The sequence below is a fragment of the Rattus norvegicus genome, chromosome 1 (genome assembly GCF_036323735.1).
Source record: "Rattus norvegicus strain BN/NHsdMcwi chromosome 1, GRCr8, whole genome shotgun sequence".
In the NCBI taxonomy this organism is placed as follows: domain Eukaryota; kingdom Metazoa; phylum Chordata; class Mammalia; order Rodentia; family Muridae; genus Rattus; species Rattus norvegicus.
Window position 1 is genome coordinate 121,324,687 of NC_086019.1, and position 13,487 is coordinate 121,338,173.

Genomic DNA, 13,487 nt, shown 5'->3' on the forward strand with positions numbered 1-13,487 from the left:
TCTCTACTGACTCAGAGAGATACAGACACCCACCAAATAGTGAATGGAGCTTGAGAACTCTTATGGAAGAACTGGAGAAATGATTGTGGACCCCAAAGGGGATGAGAAATGATTGTGGACCCCAAAGTGGATGAGAATTCCCCAAGAAGACCAACAGAGTTAAGACCCCTGTGGGCACTCCTTCTTTAAAAGGGGAACAAGAATACCCTTGGCAGGGAAGAGAGAGGCAAAGATTAAAACAGAGACTGAAGGAACACCCATTCAGAGTCTTCCCCACATGTGGCCCATGCATAAACAGCCATCCAATTAGACAAGATGGATGAAGCAAAGAAGTGCAGACCGACAGGAGCCGGATGTAAATCGCTCCTGAGAGACACAGCCAGAATACAGCAAATACAGAGGCGAATACCAGCAGCAAACCACTGAACTGAGAATAGGACCCCCGTTGAAGGAATCAGAGAAAGAACTGGAAGAGCTTGAAGGGGCTCGAGACCCCGTATGTACAACAATGCCAAGCAACCAGAGCTTTCAGGGACTAAGCCACTACCTAAAGACTATACATGGACTGACCCTGGACTCTGACCTCATAGGTAGCAATGAATATCCTAGTAAGAGCACCAGTGGAAGGGGAAGCCCTGGGTCCTGCTAAGACTGAACCCCCAGTGAACTAGACTGTTGGGGGGAGGGGGACAATGGGGGGAGGGTGGGGAGGGGAACACCGATAAGAAAGGGGAGGGGGGACGGGGATGTTTGCCCTGAAACTGGGAAAGGGAATAACACTCGAAATGTATATAAGAAATACTCAAGTTAATAAAAAAAAAAAAAAGAGCCCTGTGGGCTCTCAGACACTGAATTACCAACCAAAAAGCGTATGCCTGCTGAACCTAGAACTCTCTTAACTTTTATAGCAAATGTGAAGCTTGGTTTTTATATTGGTACTGAACGAGTATAAAGGGGTCTATCCCAAATGCTGTTGTTTTCATTTGAGATGCGTTCTTGAAGCTTGGGTGCTTTGTTGGGCCCCAATGGAGTGGACGGCCCTAGCCTCACAGAGACTTAACATGCCATGATGGAGGATACCCATTGGACCCCACCCTCTCAGATGATATAAAGGGTGATTGTGCGAAGGATTGTGAGAGGAGTGAGCAGGAGGCGAGCATTGAGAGGCAAGTAAACTGAACAAGTAAAAAAAAAAACAAAACAAAACAAAACAAAACTCCAAGATATATCCTTTTGTCCCAAATGCATATTTCCAATCATGTTGTATTTTTACGAAGAATCAAGAGAATAAAAGTTAAGGCATTGGAGAGAGAGTTTGATAGTTGAATACTGCTACTTTTACAGAGTTCCAAGGTATTCACAATTAACTGTAAGGATTCAGAAATCAATTCTGTTATTTCTTAATATATTACTATTAATGGCAAAAAGTAATGGGATTGCATGACCTCATTTCATTACACTTTTTTCTTAATCTTTTTTATTGGAAATTTTCTTTATTGACATTTCAAATTTTATCCCCTTTCCTTGTTATCCCTCCAGACCCCTTAACCCATTCCTCACCCCCTGACTCCAAGAGGGAGCTTCCTCACCCGCCCACTCACTCTCTCCTGCCTGTCATGCCCCTATAGTGTGGCATCAATCCTTCACAGGAACAAGGTCCTCACTTCTCATTGGTTCCCAACAAGCCCCATCTTCTGGTATATATGAGGCTGTATACATAGTTTGCTCCATTTAGTGGGAGGTTTAGTCCCTGGGAGTGTGGGGTATCTGCCTTGTTGATACTGTTGTTATTCATATGGGGTTGCAAACCCCCTCAACTACCTCAGTCCCTTTTCTGGCTTCTCTATTCTGGACCCTGTGCTCAGTCCAATGTGAACATCCACCTCTTAGTACTTAAATTTTCTTATAATTTTGTCACCTGAAGTTAAGTTTAAAATGCATGTACTGCCAAAACTGAATTTTTTAGGGTATTATTCAAAATGAGCATCTTCTCATTAAGAAAATTAATTTTTCAATTTCTTCTTTATAAGAAGTACTTTTTTGATGGCAGTGAGTTCATTTGAATCATAAAATACATGAATAGATTACCTCAGTAAACCAGGAGTTCTTCTAGTTTTGTTTATCTAGTTGTGTTATGTGTATGCAGCTGTTATGGTATTTGTGACCCCTGGGAAATGAATATAGATTCAGTACAATTATCAAAAAATATTTATTGAGTAGTTCCTAATAGTATGAATAAACCCCGAGTCGATTTGAGATTGTTTTAAAGGGAGGGTTTGGGAAAGGACATTTAAAGGAGAAATTCATACAAACACATTGAATACCTATGCAAGGAAGACAAATTGTCTGTTCTGTCAAGTGACTAAGTCAATCCAAAACATCTTTGGCTCTCTGCATAAGAAAGTTGCCAAAGCAAAAAAAATATCCAGTTAGTCATATCATACAACTAGATGATTATGACTGTACATTTTTGTGTGAGGCTCACTGAATCAAGGTTATTGGGAACTTTTCTTACAGGGAGTGATATGAGATAAAATTGGCTGGTGGAAACCCAGAGAGTTGCTTAACATAAAATGTGCCTTGCCATAGCACTGTCACAATACAAACATGTTCACTGAAAGTTTATAATTTCTCTGTTTCTAGATATAAAATCATGTGTCACCATGGTTACCTAGATTTTATTAATTTTAGTCATGTGTGCATATTTTTCTCTGTCTCCATCTCTGCCTCTATCAGTCTCTGTTCTCTCCTCTCTCTCTCTCTCTCTCTCTCTCTCTCTCTCTCTCTCTCTCTCTCTCTCATGCTCTTTCTGTTTCTGTCTCTTTCACTCTGTCCCACTTCTCTCTTTGTGTGTGTGTGTCAGGGTTTGTGTTGGGGGGGGGAATGCATAGAAGTATGTACGTATCAAACGCTGTCTATTGCTCCAGATCTGCAGTCCCATGTAGTTTTTAGAATCCTGACATGAGTTCTGGGATATCCTCTTACAGGATAATACTTGATTTTACAAGTAGAAACATCACAGAGGATCTTCTATGCACCTTTAAGCCTTGGTGATTTAGATGCATGCTTATTTTGCAAATGAAAGTACAAACCAAAAATATACAAAGGTTCTTGATTTTAAATGTTCATACACTGAATTATTTTCCAGTAAATGTAAATATGATATGGACTTAGCAATATCTTTTCCTGTGAATCAGAGCCTACACTAGAAAGAGAAATACATTAGAAAATAGTAAATGTGCTTTGAATTTGCACAATGTGCAAAAATCTTCAAAAGTAATAAGGTGGCTTTGAATGCATACGGAATTACTCTGCTTTCTATCCTATGGCAGAACCTTCATAATCAATTCTTGTGTGGCTCAAGTTGCTTCAATGTAGGGCTGAGCAGATACCTATTGTAATATATTAATTCAAGCCAAAATGAGAGATGGAGGTGACCACCCTGAAACAGACTTTGCTATGACAGATCCGTCCCTAAGAATCTGCTACCAATCCTGGAGTAGTTTAAAGATGGCTGAAAACATACTTCTGTCTTTTTGAATTTTAAGGATTCCTTTCAAATATTGATTTTTATTAGGAACAAAGTCGGTGAAATGTCAGTGTTGTTTTGTTGTATTTGGTAATATTGTCATAGTATGACTGGCAGCGACTATTCAGTAAGAAAGATTGATTTATTATTTTAACATCTATATTTGTATCAGTAACTTTCTCAGGCCAAGAAGTTTTTGCATAGAATGGGTTGGCTTAATCATACAGATTTCCATGTATATCTGCCACCTAGGACTTTAAGATTAAGGTATCATATTATAGTTTTCTCTTCTTCCATATTTTATACAATAGCTACAAAAGGCAAGAATTATATAGGGTTACCCAAACAAGAAAACAAATATTTAATTCTTTAGATCTATCCATATACTGTGCAGCAAAGAAAGATTAGTTCACTGCAAATACCTAAAGAAATCCGTGTGTTTTAAAATGTATTGTATTATTAATCATACAAGTAATGAATAATTGTGGATATGTACAATTATCAATTCCTTAATTTAAGTTGCAGAGTCCTTTCTGGGACATAGAGAGTCAAATTTTTACTGAAGAGGCCAGTGCTAAGTCTCTTGAACCAGGTCCTACCCAGGGGGACAAGTTCTCCTACCTGCATTAGCTAATTAAATTAAATGAGCACAAGGATGACAGAGAGTTTGCCTCTCGGGTGATTCTCGATCACATCAAATTTAAAGAGAGAATAACCATCTCAGTAGTATCTAAGAATAAAGGAATGTATGAGATGTGTGCAATAATCTATGCTATGATGTTCTACAGATGAAAACCATGACTGCATAATCTCTGATTTGATTATAATTTCTAGCATTGATATTGTTACTTGGGCAACTTACAAAAAGTTCTGTGTACTGCTTACAAAATCTGTGTAACAAAGAGGAATTATACAGGCATAGTTAAATGGGCATTTAACATGGGCAGCTAGAAAAGATGTAGTAGTGTGGTGGAATTAATAGATTTTTAAATTAACCCAAAAGATACAGGGTTCACTATCTAGGAATATAAAGAATTGTGTAGGTAATGTTTTTAAATTTTTCTGGACAAAAGTTTCATTTGTACATGCTCGATTTTCCCAAAACCCCTCCTTTCCATAGCATTGAATTCTAGTTTACATATGATGAACATTTTACTCATGTTTCTTGAGCTTTTCTTTACTTCTGCTTATTACAGTCCTCTCCTCTTCCTCCTTCTTCCACATTACTTAATTTCTTCATTTGTTTATAACTTTTTTTTATATTTGAAAGTTGTGGGATAATGTCTCATGCCTGGGCTATCTTCAAACTTTAATAATCCTTTTGCTTCTATCTCTAGGATGACATGATGAAAGATGTGAGAAAGTTTGCCAGGAATGTTTTTAATTTCATTTTAAAATGTACACTTCATTTTGATTATTAATGACATTTAAAAATAAATTTTTGTGCAGAAAGTCCAGTCTATTTGGTATATGCCTTTAAATGTAATACCTGAGAGGCATAGACAGAGAGTGAGTATTGTTTTTAACTACAGCCAGGATTAAGTTTTGGAATCCTTTAGTAACAACAAAAAATATATTAATAATATTAAAATTATAATAGGAAAAGATTTTTTCTCAACTTTCTGAATTTTGGATGGCAAGCAGTAGGCTGCTGAAGTAGTAGTTCATACTTCAAAGAAGAAGAAAAGAGGGCTGTTTGAAACATCATGGGATATTTGAAAGATAGAATGCAATTTCCAGGAATATTTTTTGCACAGCAATGTTGTATCTCCTAATCTTCCCCAAACAGCCATAGACATGGACTCAGGTATTTGAAAATTTGAAAGTAATATTGGGCATCTCACTCAAACCACTGTGTTCTGAATCTTGTCATCACAGTCTTACCACCAAATCACAATACTACCATATATTATACAATTTTAAAAGACCCTATCATCTTTCATAGAATTAATATTGTTTAAAAATTGAAAGTATTTTCTGGACCTCAACTCAATACATTCAATGTAACTGCTATAAAATGAAAAGCAATTAAATACTTACAGCATACAACAGCACAGAACATATATCACCTTTCCTCAGATATGGACTCAGACTGTCCAGAGAAATCCATAGGATGGTCTTGAGATTCATATTTTTCTGCCTCTACCTCCTGGGTGGTGTTGTTCCGTGTGTGCAATACAACCTGCATTTGTGATGAAGTTCAAGCTTAAATCTGTCTAGTTAGGCAAGTACTTTACCAAATATTGAATATCAAACATGTCTGTCCTGGCACTTGCAGAGTCCCACAGCCTTGCCCTTTCAAACAGTTTACAAATGCAGTAACTTAAATAATCCAGTAACTTTTTACAATCCAAATTCCCTGTAAGAGTCCAAAGCCTCATTTGGAAAATATGGTCTTGTAAAATCAAAATAAAAGTTTTAAACTACTTCTTTACTTCAAGAGAAGAATCAAGCTACAATGTGAACAAAGCAAAATCGTGTTAAAACTCAGTATCTTAATAATTGTGATCTACTTACTTTTTTCTGGCATCTGTTAAAGATCTCCATAACTTCTCTAACTCTTCCTCTGTAGCACATATACACTTGGACATTCGGGCTAGAGCTGTCTCCAACCCATTGGTGCTGCTGATCTTGTCTATCATCCTATGCTATTTGCACACCCCCATACTGGGGAACCTTGCAGCCAATGAGTTGCACTTGAACCATTAGTCTCTTCTGTCATGTTTTCAGAAATCAATCCCTGCCACAAAGTGACAAGCCAGAGCTGTTGTCAATGACATCTCCATGCCCGCATAACTAATGATATGGGTAGGCGATAGACTTATGATCTCATCATATTTGGAGCACAGTTTCTGCACCTTCACCTTGAGGCAACATTTCTCAGAGACTTCACATCTGAATGAATGTTTAGACCAAAATGGTCAGCATTTATTATCCAGACACACGGCGTTTCCTTCTCTTTAGTAACTCTGGTATTGAAAATACTGAATGGTAATTTCTTCCAGTACATTTGGGAAGCAAGGTTTAGTTCATGAAGGAATAAAACTCCAAGGATAGTAGATAAAATACTGAATGAAAAATACATTGTACTTTTCTTGATCTTGGATTATATATTTAGTATAATAAAAAAATAAGGAGAGAAAGACAGAGAAAAAGAAGGTGGAGATAATAGAGATAGATAGATAGATAGATAGATAGATAGATAGATAGATGATAGATAGATAGATAGATAGATAGATAGATAGATAGATAGATAGATTAGGCAAGATAAATCTGAAGAATCAGTGCATACCACAAATGGTAGCCAACAGTGGAAATTGAGAAAATAGACTAACTGAAAGACATTACTCACAATGTCGACAAATATCTGGTGATTTGCAGTGCAGGTCACCAGTTTTCCCTTCTAGGTCCCAGTTTCCCAACTCCTACAAACCAGTAGTCTGTTCAGAGGAAGAATCCCTTATTTGTACAGATTTTGACAAGTACAAACTTTTGAAAAAGACCTCGAGTGTCTGAAGAAAAGGGATATTGCAGAGGACAGTGAACCTTATTGTTTCAAAACTAATGGTAAGGATGGATTGAGGAAATATTCTTGTAACAAAGGTACAGCAAAAGTAAGTTTTGCTCAAGAACTCTGGAAGGAAAATGGGATTCAAACTAAAAGTCCCAAAGCAAGAGGTATTACAAACATGGTTTCAGGGCAAGTGCAGGGTACACAACTGCTTAAGCTGGGGCCTTGTCTGAGAAGTGTTCATGTGGATTTAGGCAAATTTAATGTTCAAGATATCTAGTCTCTAATACTGTCTTGGCAAACTCAGTATGAAGGAAGGAGAGATAGGAGGTGGTAAGATTGGGTTAGAGGACAGAAATTAAATGAACAATGTGCATCTGATAATTAAGTAGAAAGATACTTTTGATAAAGTTCTTTCCTTGGGGAGAAAGGAATGGGAAAATGCTACAGTGGTACTAGACAGAGCAATTTATTTTTTTTATTTATTTATTTTTATTAACTTGAGTATTTCTTATATACATTTCGAGTGTTATTCCCTTTCCCGGTTTCCGGGTAAACATCCCCCTCCCCCCTCCCCTTCCTTATGGGTGTGCCCCTCCCAACCCTCCCCCCATTGCCGCCCTCCCCCCATAGACTAGTTCACTGGGGGTTCAGTCTTAGCAGGACCCAGGGCTTCCCCTTCCACTGGTGCTCTTACTAGGATATTCATTGCTCATAAGCCTATTCCTCAAATTTCAAAGCCTAGCATTATAACTGTTCCCTAGCCTTCTCTTAACAATAATTAGGAAACACCAGTCATTTTTATAGAGAATAGTAAAAATTTCTCATGACTGAAAACTGAATACCTCTTACACATGAGGTTACAGGAAATTGCATCTTTTTAAGTATATAAACAAGGATTGTTTGTCAGGAAATATCACTTGGATCTTCTTCATTGCATTTTCTAGCATCTTAAGTGAACATCATTGGTGTTTTCAAAGACCAACCAGGCTTAATTTCCTGAGACAAAATTAGAAAGACTGCTATACCAAGAGATCATGGATAGTCATTAATTCTTTTGTTACATAATCTTAGTTTTAAAATCCTAGATAGATATATTTGTGATATTACCCAATGTCTGAATTTATGGTATAACAAGATGTCCGACTAGTCGTCAGATTTGCTGGCCAGAATTTTTCAGGTAGACCTGATTTCTTTTTAATTGTGCTGATTGCAAAGATAGATATTTAAATAGACTATTTTAGTGGTTGGGACTTTGTATTAGTGTTTGAATATATGTCTAAGGAGCAAATGTCTGCAGGGATTGAAGAAGGAAGAAGAGTGAATCTTCAGCACCAGTGTGAGTGGCTTCACAGATCATAACAAGCAGAAATATAGGAGATGTTAATTGAATAATTTCTCTGGAAGATTAGAGCATAGTTAATTTTTTGTGAGATTTGTCTAAATTATTCAAAACATCAAAATAAATTTTAAACTTTTACACCTAAATTAATTAATTAATTAATGGCCTCCTGTCAGCTGTTGTATGCTGTCGGGTGTTCTGGTGTTTGAGAGATCTCGGGGGTCCAGGTTAATTGAGACTACTAGACCCTCTACAGGGTGGTCCTCCTCCTCCTCAGCTTTTTCCAGCTTTTCCCAAATTAAACGACAGGAATCATTAGCTTCTGTCCATTGGCTGGGTATAAGTACCTGCATGTGACTTTCTCAGCTGCTTGATGGGCCTTTCAGAGGGCAGTCATGCTAGGCTCCTGTTTGTAAGCACACCCCAGCATCAGTACTAGTGTCAGGCCTTTGGGCTTCCCCTTGAACCGGATCCTACTTTGGGCCTGCTTCTGGATCTTTTTTTTTTCCTCAGGTTCCTCTCCATTTCCATCCCTGAAGTTCTTTTAGAATAAAATAATTATGGGTCAGAGTTTGACAGTGGGATAGGAACCCCATCCATCACTGGATGCCTTGTCTTTTTGCTGGAGGTGGTCTCTACCAGTTCCTCTGCACATTGTAGGGCATTTTGTTTAAGGTCCTTCCTTTGGAGTCTTGAGAGTTTCTTACATCCCAGGTCTTTGGTATATTCTGCATGATATCCCCAAACTTCGACCCCTTGAAATTGCCTGTTTCCTTTTTTCTGTTGGACTTAGAGTTTCAGTCCTTTCTTCCACACAATACCAGATCATCTTCTCCTTTTCCTAGCCTGCCCCATGTCCCCTTTCCCTCCACGATCAATCAAACCTCCACCTTGTTATTGTTGTCTTCCCATTCCCAGATGGGAGTGATGTGTGCTCACTTGGGCCCTTTGGTTTGCTGAACTGTCTGAATTCTCTTAACTGGATCTTGATTATTACATATTTTTTCTTTAACTAATATCAACCTATAAGTGAGAACATACCATGCATGTACTTTTGGTCTGAGTTACCTCACTCAGGGTGATATTTTTTTTTAGTTCCATCCTTTTGCCTGTAAAAATCAGGATGTCCTCGTTCTTAATAGCTGAGTGGTATTCCATTGTGTAAAGGAACCACATTTACTGGACTCATTCTTCTTTCATGGGACACCTGTTCTGTTTTCCAGCTTCTAACTATCAAAACATGGCTCCTGTGAAAAATGTGGAACATCTGCCCCTGTAGCATGGTGCGGCCTCTTTTGGGTATATTCCAAAGAGTGGTATTGTTGCTTCTTCAGGTAGACCTATTACCAATTTTTTGAGGAACGTCTGATTGATTACCAGTGTGGTTGTACCAGGTTCCAATACCAGCAGTTGGGAGTGTTCCTCCTTCTCCACATACTTGACAACATGCACTTTCTCCTGAGGCTTTTATCTTAGTCATTCTCATTGATGTAAAGTGGAAACTCATGGTCATTTTCATTGCATTTCTCAGATCACTAAGGACTTTGTACATTTCTTTAGGTGCTTCTCAATCATTCAAGATCCCTCTGTTGTGAATTCTCTTTTTACTTCTATAACCCACTCTTTGTTTGGATATTTTTCTTTTTTCTTTTTTTGGTTACTTTCTTGAGATTTTTAATATATGTTTGATATGAGCCCTCTATCATATGTGGAGGTAGTGAAGATTTTGTCCTATCTATAGGTTATTTCCCTAATTTCTTTCTCAGTCAATTTATCATTTGTATACAGTAAGGCTACTGATTTATTTGAGTTAATTTTATATTTGTCAACTTTGCTGAACTTGTTTATCTGTTGGAGTAATTCTCTGGAAGAATGTTTGTGAATGATTACATATACTATCATATCATATGCATATAATGATACCTTTATTTCTTCTTTGCAATTTTATATCCGCTTGATCTCTTTATGTTGCCTTATTTTTCTAGCTAGCACTTTGAGTACTATATTTATTATATATCGGGAGAGTGAGCATCCTTCTCTTGTCTCCCATTATAGTGTGATTACTTCAGGTGTCTCACCATTTATTTGGTGTTGGCTGTTTGTTTGTAGTAAATTGTTTTTATTTTGTTTAGGTATGGCCTTGGATTCCTGATTTATCCAATACTTTAAACATGAGAGAGTGTTATATTTTGCCAAATGCTATTTCTGCATCTAAGGAGATGATCCTGTAATTTTCTTCTTTGAGTTTGTTTATATGGATTTATATGAGTTTCTTAAGTAAATTACTTAAACAGATTTTTATACATTGAACATTTCAAATGTCCTCTCCCTTCCTGGGTTCTCCAAAACGGCCCCTGCCTCTCAACCTCCCGAGTCCTGTTTCCATGAACATGATTTTCCCATGCCCTCAACTCCAGACTCACTGCCCTAGCACTGAGCCTTCACAGGACCAAGGGCCTCCCCTCCCATTGATGCCAGATAAGGCCATCCTATGCTATATAGGCAGCTGGAGCCATGGGTCCCTCCATGTATATTCTTTGGTTGGTGGTTTAGTCCTTGAGAGCTCTGCTGTGTTTGGTCAATGATACTGTGGTTTTTCCGATGGGGTTTCAAAACCCTTTAGCTTCTTCAGGTCCTCCCCAACACTTCATTTGGGTCCCAGTGCTCAGTATGATGTTTGGCTGCAATTATCCACATCTGTATTGGTAAGGCTCTGACAGAGACTCTCAGCAGATAGTTATATCATGCTCCTCTCAGGAAGCACTTCTATGCCTCAGCAACAGTATCTGCATTTGGTATATGCCTACAGGGTAGATCTCTAGGTGGGGCAATCAGTGGATGACCTTTCCTTCAGTCTCTGCTCCACTTTTTATCTCTGCCTTTCCTTTAGACAGGTGTAATTGTAGGTTAATATTGGTGAGATCAGTGGGTGGCCCTATGCCTCAATTGCAGACTGTGCCTAATCTCCAGATATGGTCTCTACTGATTCTCTCTAGAGTTTTTTAGGTATTTCAGCTAATGTCATCCCCACCGGGTCCTTGCTTTCCTGGTATCTGGGACTTTCTGTTGGCTACAACAGTTCACCATGCTACATTCCTAGAAACTTCTGCTCAATTTCCTGACCATCTGTACATCTATCCAGTCTCCTCCCATATCTGGATTCTGCCTCCCCCTTTTCCCTCCCACTCCTCTTTTCCTGCCAATTCCCTCTCACCCTCTACCTTTTATTATTATTTTATTTCCCCTTCTTAGAGGAAGCGAAGCATCTACAAATTGGTCTTCCATCTTCTTGACTTTCATATGGTCTTTCAGTTGCATTGTGGGTATTCTGAGATTTTTTTTTGCTAATATCCATTTACTGGTGAGCACACACCATTTATGTTTATTTCTGACTGGGTTAGCTTACTCAGGATGATATTTACTAGTTCCATTCATTTGCCTAAGTATTTCATGAGGTTATTTTTTTTAAAGCTGAATAGTACTCCTTTGTAAAAATGTACCACACTTTCTGCATACATTTCTCTCTTGGAGGGCATCTGGGTTCCAGCTTCTGGCTATTATAAATAAGGCTGTTATGAACATAGTGGAGCATGTGTCCTTGTTATATGTTGGAGCATCTTTTTAGTATGTGTCATGAATTGGTATAGCTGACTCCTCAGGTAATACTATGTCCAATTTTCTGAGTGATTTCTCTGAGTGACACACATCCTCACCAGCTTCTTCTGTCACCTGAGTTTCTGGTCTAAGGCATTCTGACTTGTGTGAGGTGGAATCTCAGTGTCATTTTGATTCCATTTCCGTGAAGACTGAGAAATCCCTTGGGACAAAGGGAGGTTTTAATGATAATACAACATATTAATATAAAACTTGGCTTCCTTAAAATGTTAAACAAAATATTTTTTAAAGCTGCTGCCATCTTCAGAGGATATTTGAGACTAAGCAGTTGTGTCCACAGGTTGAGGGTTGACTACAAGAGCTCAAAGATATTTAACATTTCTACTTATGTAAGAGAAAGTCCTTGAATTCTCAGACATTATAGTCTAATTGTTGTAATATATTTATTGTCAGGTAATAGCTACAACTGCCTACAATAAATAGTTGGCTGCTTGAGGAAATTACAAAAAGCAAAAAGAATGACATAATGTTTAGACAGAAATGTTAGAGTAAATTACAGGTCATTTTCACACAATTTGCAGTACACCATGTTATGAAGACTGGGGCATAATTCTTTCCTATGGTATCAAAATTTCCCTGGCTCTTAAGACTGGGTTCAGATATCAGCAAACCTCCACAACACTATCAGAAATTCCATGGAAAGTGAATTTTCAAGGAATTTCACTTTCAATTTTATTTGGTTATGATGATGTTGAGAATTAGAGTAAACATTAATTTAGGCAAGGTCCATATTTGATGGTAGAATTCTCCAAAACTATTACGGTTTTTTTTATTGGAAAGGAGAAATTTGATTAAAAAGGGAAGATCTTCTTTTTGAAAAAAAACTTTAATTATTGGAATGACACTGTTAAACACAAGTAGAGCATTGGACAAACACAAAGCTCTAGAGACAGATACCTGAACCTATAGGGGAAAACAGTTATAGCAGAAACGAGAAAAACAGCAACAACAAAATATTGAAATGTCCTAAAAATGACAGTTTCCTTCCTCAATCAAATTTCATCCAGAATACAGAATCTTTTATTTAGGATGTATGTATATTTCACATATAATTCTATTTTAATAAGAACCATGTTTGGATCCTGTAACAGTCTATCTGTTGTAATATATTTATTCTTAGATAATATTGAAACTGCCTCAGTTTCCTCAATTGATGTGGGCACATCTCATTGGTCTTTTGCTTTTGGACTCAATGATAGACCACATCAACCCTTTTTATAAAAGATGGTTTTGTGACATAGTTTGCAAAGTACTACAGAGAGCTGCTTGAACCTTTGTTTTGCAAGAACCATTTTTTCTATAAGCAAGAATCCACTTGTCTTCCTATCTGAGTATGTTTCTCATTCCTCCTGTTTTCAAGATGGTTTCTTATCACTCTGATCCTTTTTGAGCCAGCCTTCCTCAGTAGTTAGACATTTTTCATCCACTGG

At 37.6% G+C, this 13,487-nt stretch overlaps 1 long non-coding RNA gene across 5 annotated transcripts in view; it reads right to left on the reverse strand.

Annotated features, from left to right (window-relative positions):
* The window catches only part of LOC134483413 (uncharacterized), a 723,689-nt gene that overhangs the window by 531,040 nt on the left and 179,162 nt on the right, over positions 1 to 13,487 (reverse strand). For all 5 annotated transcript variants that reach the window (XR_010060293.1, XR_010060297.1, XR_010060294.1 and 2 more), the window contains exon 19: positions 5,570 to 5,711. This is a non-coding gene — a long non-coding RNA (uncharacterized LOC134483413). The remainder of the gene's footprint in view (positions 1 to 5,569; positions 5,712 to 13,487) is intronic.